Genomic DNA, 17,495 nt, shown 5'->3' with positions numbered 1-17,495 from the left:
GAATAGCACATGGCCTAAATGATGCTGTCGGAGCATTAGCGGTGGGCATCTCATAATGCCAACAGGGCCACAATAGATCAAATGCTATATTGGGCTCGTGAAAATGTGACAGATTCGGCGAACCGGCATTTCTGTAATTAAAGCAACAGCCAAATGTTGTCTGTGGAGCAATCTGTGCAGGGAAATAAAACAGAAATGGATGTTTGGATGTGATAAGAAACAGGGTAATGCACATCAGATAATGTGACTGAGGAAGTGATCAATGCTCATTTAGTGATGATGTGACAGGACTATTGATTTATTTGAAATTCACATACTGACCATGTCACTAACGCGACTGATAATCTCTGCATTGATTCCATCGATTCTTGAGTCTTTTGAGACCGATTTGATTTGCTTCAAAGGACAAAATGCATTTTAATTCACCATTTTCCCAATTAATCTTTGTGATTTTAATCATTTGAGGCTTTTTGAGTTAAATGTGTGATTTATAGTAAGAAATTGTTTTTTTTTATTCCACACAATAAGTTACAAATTTAGGAAAGGTAAACTACTATCACTTTGATAGTTGATTTCAGAATGGTTTTAGTTATAAATTCTTAACAAAAGAAGAAATGCTTTAAAATGCAAAGTTCAAATTTAAACTCAATCAATGAGGTAATCATAATTCTCAGACATTTGAAAAGGAAATCACATTTAAAATCATCCAATGAATGACTAATTAACTAATTTATAAGTGAAAACAGAAAGAAAAAGTAGTGGACCAGCCAATCATAAATTAACAACCATAAATTGGGTTGTCTCTGTAGGTTATTTTCATTTTATGTCCCTCTAAAATTTGATTTTTTTAGTGCCATGATGGCAAGACATTTTGCATAGTTCTTCAGATTTGAATAGTGATGGTTCCGGGTTTCAAAAATGTATCAAACTAAAGAACTTTTATAATCATTTCTAAGAACCGGAACGCTGCTTTGAAAAGCGACAACGTGATGAGACTGCATTCTTTATTATTTCAACCTCCATTAAAACTGTTTCTCAAACATGAAGTATTATCTCTCTAATTATCCATTTAAAGATCAGGGCAGATATTTTCTAACTCCTTTGTCAAATTGGCCATTTTAGGCAATGTTTGGCACATTACATTTTTCTCTCTAATTGCAAAATGCACAGGCTCTAATTGGACAGATCTGTGTTGTGCACTTAGTCTAGTCTTTAATAAGGGTCTTCAGTTCAGACGTCTTTCTCCGCTGTTTTTGAAGACTTAATGGATTTCTAGAGACATTAGATTTAACTTAATAATGGCAAGGGTTGCGGCATTAATAAAGCGTGCCTTCAAAACCGGCGAATGCAAATGTGTATATTTAAATATCCTCTTGATGTGTGTTTCTTTTAAAGTTGCATTTCAATTTCATTTCATCAAACCCGACAGCCGTGTCTCTGTTTATGTCACGAGCAACATGAATATGTATATGGTGAATGGTAAAATTCATAAGCGTATGAAACTGATGCCTCGTCTCGTGGCAGCGGTGTATTTATTATGTCGATGATTTATGGCTGATCTACTTGGCGAAATGTACATGAATAGATTTGTTTTTATGCGATCATACAATTAAAGGTGTCAAAAATGTTTTGAGCTAATTCTGCAACTGGTAATACAGTTCTAACAAGTAAATGATATGCTAATAAAAGGTCTAATGAGGTCCGCAGTGTTCTTTAATGAACCAGCAAACGCTTGGCCTCACAATAAACATATCCCTAAATGCTCTTTAAGGCTTATATGCTATGAAACACTCGGGACATCATGTAGATATTTAAAACCTTGCTCCGAACAGTAATTTCCTGTTCAATTATGCCAAATCTCAATGAGCCATGATTCTAAAAACAGCCCCCTTTGACGGCCCAGTTGTGAAGATCTGGCATAGCGCCTCATCGTAATGCCAGAGAACAGACAAGGCATAAAACACAACATGCTTTCAGGTGGTCAGATGAAATGTTATTTTGTACTTTCTTTCAAAGCGAACGGCAACTGTGCTGAATAAACTGTTTTTTTTCCAGCATTATACTTATTAAATCCTATTATGAAATTATGTCATTTAAATACCCTGTTAAATGTTCTGCCAAAGCCTATCAGAAATGTAATTGCGTATTGAATTACGATGGAATGGAACGGCGGTGGTGATGATGCATATTAGAACTTAGCAGAAATGACATTTCAGACTAAGAGCAGAAGGGAGCTCGATTTCTGCTGATAATGATTATTATTAATACTTATTCGAATTAGCAATGTCTGTAAAATAATACAATACAAACAATACAAATAATAGTATCTTTGACACATTGTTTATTTTTTGTCTTTAAAAAAAAAGGTGGTCTTGTCTTGCTCAAAGCCCGAGAGAGTATAAACTGAAAGGGGAGAGAGATGTTTCGTTTTCTGGGTTGTGCCCCTCAGGTACCCGTGTGTCAGTTTACCAACAAGCTGCCCGCTAGGCAGTGAGGTGAGACAGCTGGTTCACCTGCCAATCAAGAGCATCTCAGCCTCCCTCCTCTGGACACCGGCTTTATGTGGGCTCTTTACTTCAAGAGTTCTGACAGGTGTTCAGAAGCTATCTTTAGCAGGAGAGGCGAGAAGAGGAAATATGAATTGGTATAGGTATAGAGAACAAAAAAAGAAGAATGATGAGCCTCTCTCAAACAGAGCTGCAGGAAATAAACAGCAATCACTGTAGCATGACTGAAAATCCACTGAGCAGGCAGCCTTAATTGAGCCCCTCTCTCTGTCTATTTCCTTTTCACTCTTCCCCCTCTCCATGGATAATAAGCACAAGAACCTTTCTGTGCATTTTGAAGACCATTAATTGATATGTGAAACTGCATTTTGCAGAAGTCGAGGGGTCCAAAGACCCTAAGGCGGTGGGTGATAGCTTAGATATTTCCAGTTTAACATCTTAACGTGACAGATGGTTGTCGCTTAAGGAAGTGTATTCTGTACAGTCAATATATAAGTGTAAACAGCATTGTAAAACAATAATCGTACATAATATTTGCAAGTACGCTTGAGAATGTGATTACAGGAATAGATTTATGATATGCTTATGTTTAAGGCATTTATTGTTGCTAGATTGAATCTCCTTATAGATAACATACTTGCATACTGGAAAAAGCAACAGCTAGTAACACAATGTATGTGTAAATCATACTCCAATGTTTTGTTTGCAATTAAATTTTTTTATATTTTGTGTAATGTTATATCATATATATATATATATATATATATATATATATATATATATATATATATATATATATATATATATATATATATATATATATATATATTTCAATGTTATAGTAACAAATGCGATTTCTTAATATAATTAGTTCATAATAAGAAAAACAGCTATTTGTAAACCCTGAAGATTTGGGGGGGAGGGGGGGTTGACATCCTCCACTGATTTAATCAAAAAAGCCTGTCTGTAAATTACATGTTTGAGCAACTCAAAACAAACAGAAGGTAAGTTATGAATTCTCTTTGGGGAGAAATATTAAAAATAAATCAGTACAAGGGTTGCAATGAAAAAAAAAATCAATACGCTGCTAATTCTACTCTGCATCTTGGGTGTGATATGCAGATGTATGTAACAGTGCATCACTCAGACAGACTTTCCAGCTTTGTTTACATTCGCTTCTGTCATTTCTGCGTGTGTATAATGTGAATCCGCCACGTTTGTGTGTGTCTACGGTGATGAGATAATAATAAAAGTGACGCGGTTCGGTCCGATCCTCATGCGCTGAGTCCCTGGTGGGCGGGGCCAGGCTAATGACGTCAATGCAATGGGTGAGGTGACGAGCCCCTTCTGCGCTCCTCCCCGTGTGGGTGACGGGAGGGGGAGGGAGCCAGGCAGAGCTGATCCCACGTGTGACGCTCGCATTCCCGGCTCAGTAATAGTCTCTTAGCTCTGACAGTGTGTGTGTTAGTTACTGGCCATAGTTGGGTTAGCCATGGAGGGAGACGGGAGCCAAGCCACATCTGGAAGCCCTAACGATTCGCAACACGACCCGGGGTAAGCCAAAGCCAATCCTGACAGCACTTGACTTTTTTTTCCTTGTGTGTTTTTCTCCAGTGAGCATGTTTTAAAAACGCTCTTCCGGGTGCACATAACTACTACACCTTTGTTTGATGTATATTAGAGAGCACAGCCCGCCGGGGCTCAGTAAACACACACCGCTCTGCTTTGCCTTCGTTTAGCTCTGCTTTTTTTGTCGCTAGCTACACGTCAAAATGGCCGATCTGACATCTGGACTCACTTCTGCTGTGTTTTCCCCTTACAGTAAAATGTTTATCGGTGGCCTCAGCTGGCAAACTTCACCAGGTAAGAGACCGATGGTTCGCTGTCATTTGCGCGCGTTTGTCTGGCTGTGTTGTGTTTGTTTCATTGTGTCCAGCGTGGCGCGCGCTGTGCGGGATATGTGCCGTCATTTGAAGTCCTCTATTCGACCCCTGTTAGACATCCAGGGGGGCGTTTAATTTAGAAACTGGTGTGTAACGCACGAACGCTTGGCTCATGTGTGCTGTTTTCTTTCTGTTTTGTTTCACAGACAGCCTTAGAGACTATTTTAGTAAATTTGGAGAAATCAGAGAATGTATGGTGATGAGAGATCCCACGACAAAACGCTCCAGGTAAAAAACAAAACAAACACAACACAATGTTTTTCTTTTTCTCTTTGAATCTCTTAACACGTTGAGGTTTTTATGCAAAGCGATATTAACCTGCGATTTTGCCCTTGCGCTGTTATTCGGATGCTATGCGCTGTTGAGGCGGCTGGATCGGTGTGTTTGTGGATGGGATACAGTTTGGCATTGATTTGGGAGTCTTTATGTTAAACCGAATGTCTTTAATGAACCGAGCGCTTTATGCGGTTGCTTGTGTTTTTATCTTTGAAGTTGGCACGTTATTTTTCATACTTGATATCGTCATTTTTAAACCTGGTTTATTTTGTTCCGTGTTTCACACCGTTCATACTTTACCCTGGGTTAGTAACGTTAATTAATCATCCGCTGTCACATTGCGAGGTTTCTTACTGTACGTTTGCGTTTTTATTTGCATATTCATGAGGATTAGAATGTTGATTGGATGCTTACAGCACGCGACGAGCACGCGACCTGTTTAAAAATCAGTAGAAATGTCGTTACGCAGATCCTCTCCGTTTGCTTCACATCTTCTGAAATGTACCGCAAAAATACATTGTTAGTTTCCCTAAAACATTCAGATTTAAGTTTCTGCGACTGTACAATGCGTATGAATATTTAATGAGGTAAGCGCCGAAGCAGTTTATGATTGGTTGTCTTTTGCTAAACTTATTTAGCAGAATTTCAAAACGGACGGATAAAAGGTGCTGCTGTACACCTTTAAAATTACAAGTTTGAAACGTTTCTTATCCTACGGTTTAAAAAGACGTTAACCCAGGATTAAGGGTGGCATGAAAAGTCCTCAAGTGTCCTTGACGGACTGTATTTTTTAAGGTAACAGATTATGCAGATGTTTATCTGAAATTTTTGTCAACCAAGATCTTGCTAAATAATATAATAGGGTGGACATATTAAAGGGATAATTCACACGGAAATTAAAATTCTGTCGTTGTTTATTCTGTGAAACACAAAAGGAATTGTTAGGGACTCACAGTTTCAGTCACCATTCACTTTTATTTGCAGCCCCCCCCATAACATTACAATGAAAGTGAATGGTGACTGAAGCTGTAATTCTACACATTTTTTTTTTTTGTTCCTCATAGGTAATTCTACACACTTTTTTGTTCCTCATAGGTCATATAGGTTTGGAACGTCATGAGGTTGAGTAACATTAAATGATGACAGAATTTAAATTTTTGTGTAACCTACCATGCTCTTTTGTCCTTGACATACTATATTTCTAAGATAACGTTAATGAAATTGTTATAGATATCAAAGTTCAAGTAGCATTGAATAATAGAATCGAATGGCTATGTTAACAAGCTTACCAGTCAAACATGTGTAACGCATCACTGTCAGCTCCTAATGTATTTCTGTGTTTTTGTTTGTTTTGTTTTCCAGGGGATTTGGCTTCGTAACGTTTGCGGATGCGGCCAGTGTAGATAAGGTCCTAGCTCAACCTCACCACGAATTAGACTCAAAGACGGTATGTTCCCTTCTATTTGTGTTTTGTTTTGTGAAGTGCTGTTTAAACATACTTGTATCTGTGACATTGAGTGGTGAAAAGACACGCAGTCTCCCTATCATATCCCTTCCTGTGTCGAGGCTTTCCTCTGCATTTGTCATTGTACCACACACACAACAGCGGGGCACTTGACACAAATAAGTAGCAGGATAATTAGCCTAGTCCTGTCTTCCTCAAATGCCTCAACAGGTTTTAACTCCTTGCTTACCAAAGTAGTACTGGGGAACAAAGGGTTAACTGTAATTGCGGTATGGGGGCAAGAAGGAACGAATTACCTGCGGCATTGTTCAATCGTGACTCCAGCTGTGTTCAGCGCCTCCTGTGATGTAAGACTTGTTGTGTATGACGTAGTGTTTTGCACTCTTGTTCCTGATTTAATTTTCCAGACAGAACTCCGGATGTTGCATAGGGCGAGAATGTATTTTGGATGCATGCATAAGTTCATTGTACACCTTGCTGAGTAGAAACGTTTTACGTGCTTGATTGACATGGTAAACTAATTTGATCACATTTGTTTCTTTTTGTGTTTTTATAGTATATTTAGAATTATGTCGATACTTTGTCATTTGTGGTGCAGGTTAGTGTGTGTACCGGTGCACAAGTTTCCATTATTCTACATTGAAGTATTTTGCATTCAGTTTATTTCCTAATGTGCCACTCATTATTTATTTAAAATGTTCTTATTCATTTTTCAGTTGTTATATTCATGCCTGGAGTTTGCTGTTGTTTCAACATTTAAAAAGTGCTTGTAATAAACTTAGAGTATGTAGTAAGATTTTCTTGTACATTTTAAAATAAAGATTCAAATTTTTAAAAAGATTTTGGAGTGTGTTTTTATTTTTTTTTACCTGTAGAATTTAGGATTAATATATATAAATAGCATTGATATTATAAAATTTTTATTTGAATAGAATAACATTGTATTTATATTATAGTATTCATATTATAACCTTTTATTTTGTATGGATTCTTTCAATGCATTTTTATTTAGGATTCAGACGAGTAATATCTGAAAAATATTGTGTTTATGTTATATTATTTTATTATTTTACATTGGCCATGTAAATATGCAGACTGAGTCATGCATATATTTCTGTCTGCAAGAAATAGGTTTTCCTTATTCAACCTAACCTAAATCCCGGCAGAAATACATTAAGATTTTTGTGTGACAGTGAACCGCAGGATAAGCAGACGCTGTACCAGTAAAGTTAATGTGGATTCTATTTTTTTATTTATTTTTTCTTATGTATAAAGTCACCATCTTTCCTGTTTGTAGATGCAGTTGCTAGTTACCTGTTGGAGTCCAGAGTGAAAGAGCCTTTTATTTGGGATAGCTGGGGTGTGGACAAATACTGCCTTCACTGACTTATTTTAATGGATGCCATGTTGCTGCAAGTTCATATCAAGAGACGGACTTATTTAAAGGCATACACAGAGGTTCATAGCTTCCCTCAGAAATTGTGTGTCTAATATTCCTCCCCGAGAACACTGTTTATTGGCTTTCCCAGTGCTTTCCATTTAACAAAAAATATGTAATGTATAATTCTAATCTTTGATTAGATGGGGTTAGAATTATTTTTCTGCTCTTAGGGGAGTAGGCAATTTGCTGGGAACCCTGTTGTAAATATTTGTTTTTGTTAAACATACACCATTTCAAATAGAAATTAAATTTGTGAGATAAACTGAAAAAATTTCCCTATGCAAATAATGGAGGATGTATTTAATTGAAAACATTTTATTTAACATCATTTTATAATAATAATAATAATAATAATAATAATGTGTACGTTTAAAGATGTAAAACACCAAACTAAGCTTCACTGACAAGTTGCATTTATTAGATTTGATCAGGTGGCTAATTTGGTCAACAGCAGATTAACCAGTTAAGTGGTTTATTACCAATTACTGATGATTGTTTACGTAAATGCAGCAGTTGGGCAAAAATTAATTCTGAATAATAATTTAGCCCAGCAGGTGAATATTCTCCACCTCTCTTGGTTCTGTGCCCTAAATCTGTTAGAAATACAGGTGTGCTGTTCAGTATGTCTCTTTATGCCAGTTTGGCATTGACTGATGTAAGCTGAAATGCCTTTAGGACGGAGGATGTTTCTGTCTGATTAATAAAATAATATAACATTGTACATGTCAGTGTTGCACTAGTCGAAAAACGTGTAATTCGGACATCAAATGTGGGCCGTTTGGATTACATAATCATGGCACACATGTGTAATTCTAGTATTCTTAGTAAAAAGTGGGTCAAGGTTTGACGTTTCAAATGCTCTTCAATGGCTAAGGAAAAAAAAAGAAAGCTAGCGTTAGCAGTGATGTATCCAGGATTGAGAGCGATTGAGATCATGTTGACAGTAGCGGCTGGTGCTAAAGCAGGGATTACTGAGCTCTGGGTAGTGATGTCATCGTCAGGGTTGGGGTGGCTGTGTCATGACTCTGGGGTTTCAGCTCCAACTGGAGACCAGGAGCCATGAGGAAGTTGGACCGGTGGAGGTTTAAGAACAAATTTAAATTGATAGTGAAGTTGAAAGGTCTTGCTGTTGATTTCTATAATAGAATATTTTTTAGTTTATTGCGTTTCTATTTTCTACTTTTTTTTGCAATTTCCGGTCCAATCTTTTTGTCACATTTGAAGAGTGCAAATGGACCAAAGAAAGCGTGTACAGAGATATTCTTGACACACATGTTTCACATTTGATTAAAAGCTGTGTAATCTGCAAATCTGAAAGCCTAGGGTGAGAATTACTCTGTGTATTGACAACTGAAAGACTGTTGCCTAAAAGACTAAAAGCAATCTGTTTTAGATTAAACACTTTTCAGGATGAATTAAAGTATAACACAACAGCATCATTCCCCACCAGGAAGGCTTTTTTTTTTTGGGTGGTAAATATTGCAATTCTGTTCAGGTCAAATTAATTTACCAGGAGACCCCCTTCTTCGTATTCCACCAAAACAGGTTGAAGGTTTTTTTTTTTTTTTCTTTCCCTTTTGCACGCTGCCACATCTCACAATTCTGCTTTTCTTTTCTTACCATTTATAAGAAGTGACAAAGCATTCAGACATGCGGTATATTCAAGAGCAGTATAGCACTAATGGATCTTTTTCCCTTGAGTTATTTTTCCATTTAATGAGAGTGCAGAGGCAAGTCTTTGAACTGTTTTTGTTCTCGCATGCATGATTATCTACGTCCTATCTTTCTAGTGCTCTGGCTGCCCAAGCTTTCGGCCTGTTTGCTAAAAAGAGGGACTGTTGTGTCATTCTATGAATGTTTAAATGACCAAAGCAAACATCTTTCTAAACAACAAGTCGGCCACTTATTTCACTATGTAAAATCTTTAATTGAGTGTTTAAAATAAGTGATGTTCACTAATATGAAGTCTTAACAAGAAATCAGTAATACCTGTTTATCATTAATGACAGAATCTCTTAAAATGATTTTCTTTTCCCCTTCTAGCATTAGAATCATACATTTTTAATACCGCAAAATATGTATGATGCAGAGATCAATAAGAGAAAAAAACATTTTGATTGCAGTTGACGTTTTTATGTTGTTAATTTATCCTCCTGGGAAATTTGTTATTATTAATATCCAGGATGAATCGTTACGCTGGTTCAGAACACCAGTGGTTTATTGAGATTACAAATGCTCTTAATCAAGATGTGTGCAAAACTATGTTTAGTTTGTAATGTAATAAAATCAAATAGCAGCTTTTCTAACTATTAAACCTAGTTATGCCCAATCACATGCCAAAATGGATTATAGGCCGAACGGTAACCCCTCGTACTGTGGAGGAGAGTCACCCATAATAATTCTAGTCCCTCAGAGGAGAAGAAGGTTGTGGATGTATTGATCTAATGCCCTGTCTTGATTCTCCGCAAATCTCCAGCGCTCACTAAAACACCTCCTGCCATGTCGACCTGACCTCCCTCGAGGCTGCGAGCACTTCTTCAGCGAGTCTTTGAATTATCTCTGGTGTGTTATATAATGCTACCTGTTTATTTATGCTGTATTCGAGTAATTATGCTCTAACCTTTGTAAGGTTTTATTCGATTTTGTCATATACAGGCCTCATGCAACCAGCGTGTAATAACTAGGCGAGATTACACATGAGACATGGAGCATTGCATCATGATTAATGCTATAATTTCCATGAAGGTTATCGAGTAGTCGCAGCACATTGGAGGCTTTTTCTAATATTTTCTAATTTTCCTCTTCACGTAACAGTATCACAAGCTCAGTTTTCTCATATTTCTTTCTCTCCTTCTTCTCTCATTTAGATTGATCCTAAAGTTGCCTTTCCAAGACGCGCTCAACCCAAGGTAAGAGCCGTTTGGTTTTGCTCTCTCATGCCAAGCCACTTCACATTTGCAAGTCCGCTGCATATTTGTTAGTAGTGTGAGAGGTTGAATGTTTTTTGCTGAATTTGGCTTTTGATCGAGCAGAATTGAGTTGGAGTTGTAGCTGTGATTTTAAGTTATGGTCTGTTGCAGTCTGGCTGGTGTTATTTTCCAGGCTAACTATGATTTCTCTGTGTCATAGTACAAGGAGAGACTGTTTAATTGTTGTTTCAAATGTGAGGAATTCAGTTAATAGTGCCCCTATTAAGGATTTTTGTAAATCCTCTCCTTTCATGAAGTGTGTAACAGATCTAGGTGAATGAAAATGTGCTGTAAAGTTATAAATCTGAAATGCACAGTGTATAAAGTATTTGTCTCAGTCTCGAAGAAAGAGTTGAATCTAAATCACTGAATGAGTCGATTTTAATGTCAACATGAAAACATTAGCATATTGCGCTCCCACTTGTTGGTCTTTTGGTGTTAGTCTGAATGAAAATGCTAATTCATTCTTTGCCCAGTAACACTGTACACAAACCATCACTGCACCACAAACGCTGATTTATCAGGCATTACAGGCATGATGAAATGAAAATGAGACCAATCGGACCAGTCAGTGCAGATTAGCATCACGCAAAGTAGGAATTTGGAAAAATTATTCTTTAAACTAATCGTTTGAGAGTCGTTGAGCAAGTAGGTGAAAATAAATGCATGTTATAAGACAATGAAAGTGTTTTTTGACCTTGCATGCATCTCAACTTGGTGTTGGGCACTCCCAAAACAAAAATATGAACCTTTCAATACCCATAATAGGGGCACTTTAATTAGCATGGCTGGGGATGACCTTAAAGAAGTAACACTGAGAAAATATTGAATATTGAATTATCGCTGCTTTGTTGAGAATGACGTTATATATATATACATATATATATATATATATATAATATATATATATATATATATATATATATATATATATATATACATATACATATATATATATATATATATATAATGTACATATATACACATGTACATATATATAGTGGATAAGACGCATGCCTTTGGTGTGAGAGACCCGGGTTCGAATCCACTGTGAGGCACGAAACCAATGTGTCCCTGAGCAAGACACTTAACCCCTAGTTGCTCCAGAGGCGTGCGACCTCTGACATATATAGCAATTGTAAGTCGCTTTGGATAAAAGCGTCAGCTAAATGTAAATGTATATAAATGTGTATATATATAAAATGAACTAGAGGAGAATTGTGCCCTCAGCTGTGGAATTCAGAGCATTTAGTCCCTCGTTTGAATCTTGTCACAACAAGAACATTTTCTTTGTATATCCGAGTATGTATTTGTGTGTTTTTATGGTATCTAATGTTCTGCTTCTGCGAGCCATCCTGGCAATGAACTTCCGACAGCCTCTTCACTTCAGACTACACTGTCAGCCAGATGGTCTGTGCCCCAGATTTTGTGTCTGCTGTGCAGCCGTTGCTTGGACTGTCAGGCAGAGCTGGGACGGCCCTCCTGGCTCAGCTACGGGCCACCAGCAATTTCACCCAAGAGGAAAAGTGCTCCGATCTGAGATCAGCCTAGGTGTTTTCTTTTAGAAAGGATGCAGAACAGGACGACAGACGGTCCTTGATCAGAGCAGGCTGGGGAGGAGGGCTCATGGGGTGACAGGTGTCCATTGCACACTTGTCTGGCTAATTGATATAAAGAACTTTTTTGCTTCATCCAGAGCTCATTGGAGGAGAAAAGGTGTACTCTTTTTCTCGCTCTCGCGCACATACACATGCCAGCCAGGCTGGTCCAATTGCAGGCCACAGGGCCCCAGGCCTAATGCGTTTTCTTGGCTGGAGTTGGACATGGGATGAATAGTAGTATTAATATGTCCAGGCTCCAGTAGCAGTTAGGCTGCAGCCCTGTGGATGTTTGCTCAAAGCCAGGCACATTGACAAATAATACCTTTAATGCAAATACATTATAATTCCCATGTCCTGTCAATAGGCTAGGCATTATTGTGCCATCGGAAGTTGCAAATAGTTAGTGCCATTCAGTTTCATTACCCTATCCAACCCTACACTTAGATTTAAAAGCAAACCAGCAGTGGGTAAACACGAAGATCCAAATGGAATACTAAGGAAACAAAAGATCAGCCCTCTGAATAGCCATTCTATCCTCGCCATGTGACGATAGAGCAGTAAAGTACTAAAAGGGAGTGGGGATTTGTTTTTGCAATGATTGTGTTAAACAGAGCTGAAGTTTACCACAGGCGGAGGGCGAGATTGGTTTTTCGCTGTATTTGTGATTGGGATTGTTGTTTCACACTAGTTTTCCCCAACACGGCTCTGCATGTCCCGACAAGATTTTAATTGATATTGGGATTGAGGCCACTTTTGGAAGCGAATGGATTTTCGCAGGTCTGATATCGCCCTCCGAGAAAACTGTTATTTTCATCAACCCTAAGGCTGCATAATCCTTCCAATCAAGTTACCGATGCTTCACCAGCTGCTGTAGTGCGGTTTTAACAAGCCTCTAGGTGCAGTAAGGTGATGGACGATCATCTGTATGTGATGGGCCATTTGTTTGCTGCTGAATCTTGTCCTTTCTCATTGATCATGTTTGGAGGCCGCTCCATCGCCAGTTGCTAATTTAGGCACCTTGTATTTATCTTCAAGACATTTGTGTACGAAGCGTTACCTTCCCAAATAATTAATTTCAAAGCTATTTATGTCCTTCAATAGGTTCACTGATTAGAGGAAAAACTTTGAAATTCATATTATTGCAAATAACTAGATAACAGTGTTGGGGAGTTGTAGCTTGTCTCTTTTATTTAAAGTACTTCCGTTACAGTCAAGTTACTATTTTGAAAATGTATTTACAGTTATTTTGTGTAATTATTGTAATGAATATTGTAATGGTATTTTGTATACTGTTAGTAAATAAGGTGAATAATTCTGTGCAGGGGTTCTAGTAAATTAATAATAATAATAACAACAACAACAACTATTATTATTATTGTTATTATTATTATTATTATTATTATTATTATTATTCATGAATTAATTTAAATGGGAAATTGATTATGGCTACAAATATTTAAACCAAGGTTATTTAGTTCAGTATTATAAATCAGTAATTATATAATTAGTAACATGTTTATATGGATTCAGGTTTCATAATGCTTCAACTGATGCATTTTTGTTGTATTTCTGCCCTATTGATCGTTAAGGCTATATTGATTTATTTTATTTAGTTAATGTTGTTAAGAAATTTGGTAACACTTTAGAGGGACCAATTCTCATTATTAACTAATTGCTTATTAGCATGCTTGTTAACATATTGGCTGTTTATTAGTACTTATAAAGCACATATTTTGCATGACTATATTCTACATCCCTACTCTTACCCAATACCTAAACTTTAACAACTATCTTACTGACTAATAATTTTTTATTGAGGAAAAAGTCATAATTAATGGTTTGTTAAAAGAAAGAATTGGACTTTAAAATAAAGTGTGACCAGAAATTGATAGCAAAGTCAAAGTGAAGTGAACACACACAAACACACACACACATGCCATGAACACACACCCAGAGCATAGGGTAACCATTACTTTGGCACCCAGGGAACCGTTGGGGGATTGGTGACTTGCTCAAAGGTCATACCTCAGTCATTGTATTGAGTGGAGAGCACTGGTTACTATTTACTCCTCCCACAACAATTCCTGCCGGACCTGAGAATCGAACCCGCAACCTTCGGGTTAGAACCTTTAGGCCACGACTGCCCCCATCTATAAAGGATGTTATATTGTATTTATTTCCAGTCTGTCAAAATTTTTGCCTGACTGAGTGTCTTTTGGGACTTTTAGTAGGTTAGGAGAACTAGTTTGAATGGCTGTGTGTATGCAGGTCCAAATCTTGAGTGTGGACATTACCAGCCGAATCTGCCCCCTGGGCTTTCGTTCCCTGCCTCTGGCTGCCAGCCTCTGGTTTTTCTGCCATTGAAAGATTATTGTGTCATTTTTGCTGACACTAGTTCGACACTGCATAATGAGTTTGCATTCAAAGCTCAGGGCAGTCACCTTCAGGTCCTTAAACTTGATTTCACAGGGGTCTCACCACTCTTTGCCAAGTCAGTGGATCTAATCAGTTTAATGAGTGACATTATCTACAAAAATGGGAGCTATGCTTGAAGTACAGCCATGTTTAAAGGCCCAGCACACAACATAATGTGATCCTTCAGCTCCAGCAACACCACACACAACCTGCCTGAGTGGAGATGTCCTGGCATTTACTGCCCATAAGTGCTGTCAAAACAATGCCCGAGCAAAAGCTACATTCCCAGTTCTCTCATTTCCCGCAAACCTCCTAGCACGGGACTGGCAGAAGAGCGAGAGAGCGCTTGTCGGAGCTGAAATTGAGTTTGCCCTTGTATTTTTTTTATTTCCCTTCCATGGCAAATTGTATGGTTCTGTTTTTCTCTCACTCTCTGTCCTCCTCCTCGCTCTCTTTGTCAGTTTTTGAGTGTGTAAAAATATTTGCACCTAGTGTACTGCGAAACAGCGAAGCTGTCGTGTCCTGTGGTGCGGGCTCTCAGGGAGAGGTGCACGACTAAGTGTGAAAACTCCAGGCCAAGTTTTTAATAAAGTCCAAAAGGTGGTGCCATGTGAAGTGCCGAAACCACCTCTCGGCAAACGTTTTCTCGCTCCCTGGGAGAGTAGAGTGGCACCGAGAGCCCACTGACTCCAAACATCTCCGGCGCCAATTAAAAAGCCTGGCTAACGCATGGCTCATTCCAGCTTCCCGGGCTCCGTTGATCGCCTCTTTCATTTCCGCCACCATAGTTCTTTGCTGACAGCTTGGCAAAGCAGCCCCTTTTCTTTTTTGAATTTTCTGCAGGTGCTTTTTTCCCCCTCATGGGCTGAGAAAACAGATTTGATAAAAGAGTCTTGGTTAAATATGTTGTAGGTAGATTTCAGTGTGGCTTGATGTAAACATTGCATGGAAGTTCAATGAAACGTTTTGATGCATGAAACAACAAAAGAAAAGAAAGAAATTGCACATCATAATTCTCCATGCCCTAGGACTTTGGATTTTGTCTAGAATTGTAACTGCCATTAATTTCTTGAAATTTCAGTAGTTATTAATTTGCAAATTAGCATTTGCATAGTTTCTTTTGTGAACAGTGTTATATAAACGAAGTTGTTTATATGCTGCAGAATAAATCTTCATTGTAGGTGAGTAACTTTTATAGTGAATACCAATTTATTATGAATGTATCCCAGACATGCTTGTGGTATAATAATATTTAAACAACTTGCAATTAAGTATGATTTAATATCTAATTGTTATGAAAGCTGTCTGAATGCACTGTAACATTGGTTTTTTAAAAGGTAAAGCCATTCTTTACATGTTTAAGGGTTGTCTATTACATTTGTCACTGAAGTAGTTTTATTTCGGTTTGGGTAGCCAATAATAATTTTCTTATATACAGTACTTTTCAAACTTCTGGGCTCTGTAAGAGCTTCAATGGGTGCATTTATTTGATCAAAATAAAGTGAAATGCATTTTACAATATTATGAACATTTACATTTAAAATGTAATTTCCTTTCGTGGAAAAGCTGAATTTTCAGCAGTCATTTATCTTCAGTGTCACATGATTCAGAAACAACAACAATAATAATATTCTGACTTGGTGCTCATGAAACATTTAATAATAGGGATGTAATGATATAAAAATATAACAATATAATAATAAGTCCATGATGTGATTTTTATTGCAACCCCCCAAAAAACAACATGAATAATTTAGGGGGAATAAAATTTTGTACATTTTAAAAGTTATTTATTCTGTCTAATGTACTTTGATACCAAACTATGTTCTTAAATGAAGAAAGCTTAAGTCAGAAATAAGAAGTTAATTGACTTGAACTTTAAAGGAAACTCAGCCCTTTTTGAATTAGTGATACACCGTCTCAGTCCAAATTAAATTCACACTGGTATTTTAGTAAGCCAAACAAATTAGAATATAATAAAACAACAACAGCAATGACAGTAATAGGCTCTAGCCATATATCGCTAAACAATTGCACTGGATAATAAATAGAAATTAATATTTCATAGGTATTTCATTTTTGCTTTACACTATAGTAGGGAAATTACAATACTCCTTTGCTAATTTCTACACTTGAAAGAGATTTTTGAATTTAGACTGCAGTAACACTACAGATTTAAACATTTAGCAATTTATACTGCACTTTTAAGCCTTTGTTTTGACGGGCATGGCAGTAGAACATTCATTTTGAAGGAAAACACCAGCTTCAGTGAAAACAAGCTTACAAAAACGTGCCTCATTACAAATGTTGTAATCATCTGCCACGAAAATAAAGCCTAACTCTTGGTTGTTGCGTTTCCAAAAGTGCGTTGAACTCACAGCACGTCTAATAAACGAGTTCACTGCATTCATTCAGTGTGAACGGAGCTGTTCTGAGGCATGGAAAACACCGGATCACAAGTAGATTGCCTCTGTGTGTGCGCTTTACTTTGAAAGGTGCAGCGAAATCAGACTTGTTAAAGGGATTAAGCCATATTGTACTTTTGGTTTTAGTTCGTTTGACAGATACTGTGCCAAAGCATAATGGCCCAAAACACAACTTAAAAGACCTTTCATGTTAGAAAAAAAAGTAAGTTTAAATATATTTTAAAAACTACACTTTTTGCCTGGAGGTTTTATATCATCATGTGACTGTGATAATATTGAGACAGTTATGCTATTGTTATTGTTGTAACATCCCGATTTAATAATAATAATAATATCAATGTTGAAAACTGTTTTGCTGCTTAATATTTTTGTGGGAATCCTGATACTTTTTAGGATTTATATCGATGAATAGAGTTTATGAACCACGTTTACATTGTTTGAAATATACATCT

At 37.2% G+C, this 17,495-nt stretch overlaps 1 pseudogene; it reads left to right on the top strand.

The window, feature by feature from the left end:
• The first annotated feature begins 3,665 nt into the window (after window positions 1–3,665).
• LOC113114809 (RNA-binding protein Musashi homolog 2-like) overlaps window positions 3,666–17,495 on the top strand; it is a 244,357-nt pseudogene continuing 230,527 nt past the window's right edge.

This window comes from Carassius auratus, chromosome 15, assembly GCF_003368295.1.
Source record: "Carassius auratus strain Wakin chromosome 15, ASM336829v1, whole genome shotgun sequence".
Lineage (NCBI taxonomy): Eukaryota > Metazoa > Chordata > Actinopteri > Cypriniformes > Cyprinidae > Carassius > Carassius auratus.
The sequence above is the reverse complement of the archived record's forward strand: the minus strand, read 5'-3'. Positions and strand labels throughout refer to the sequence as shown.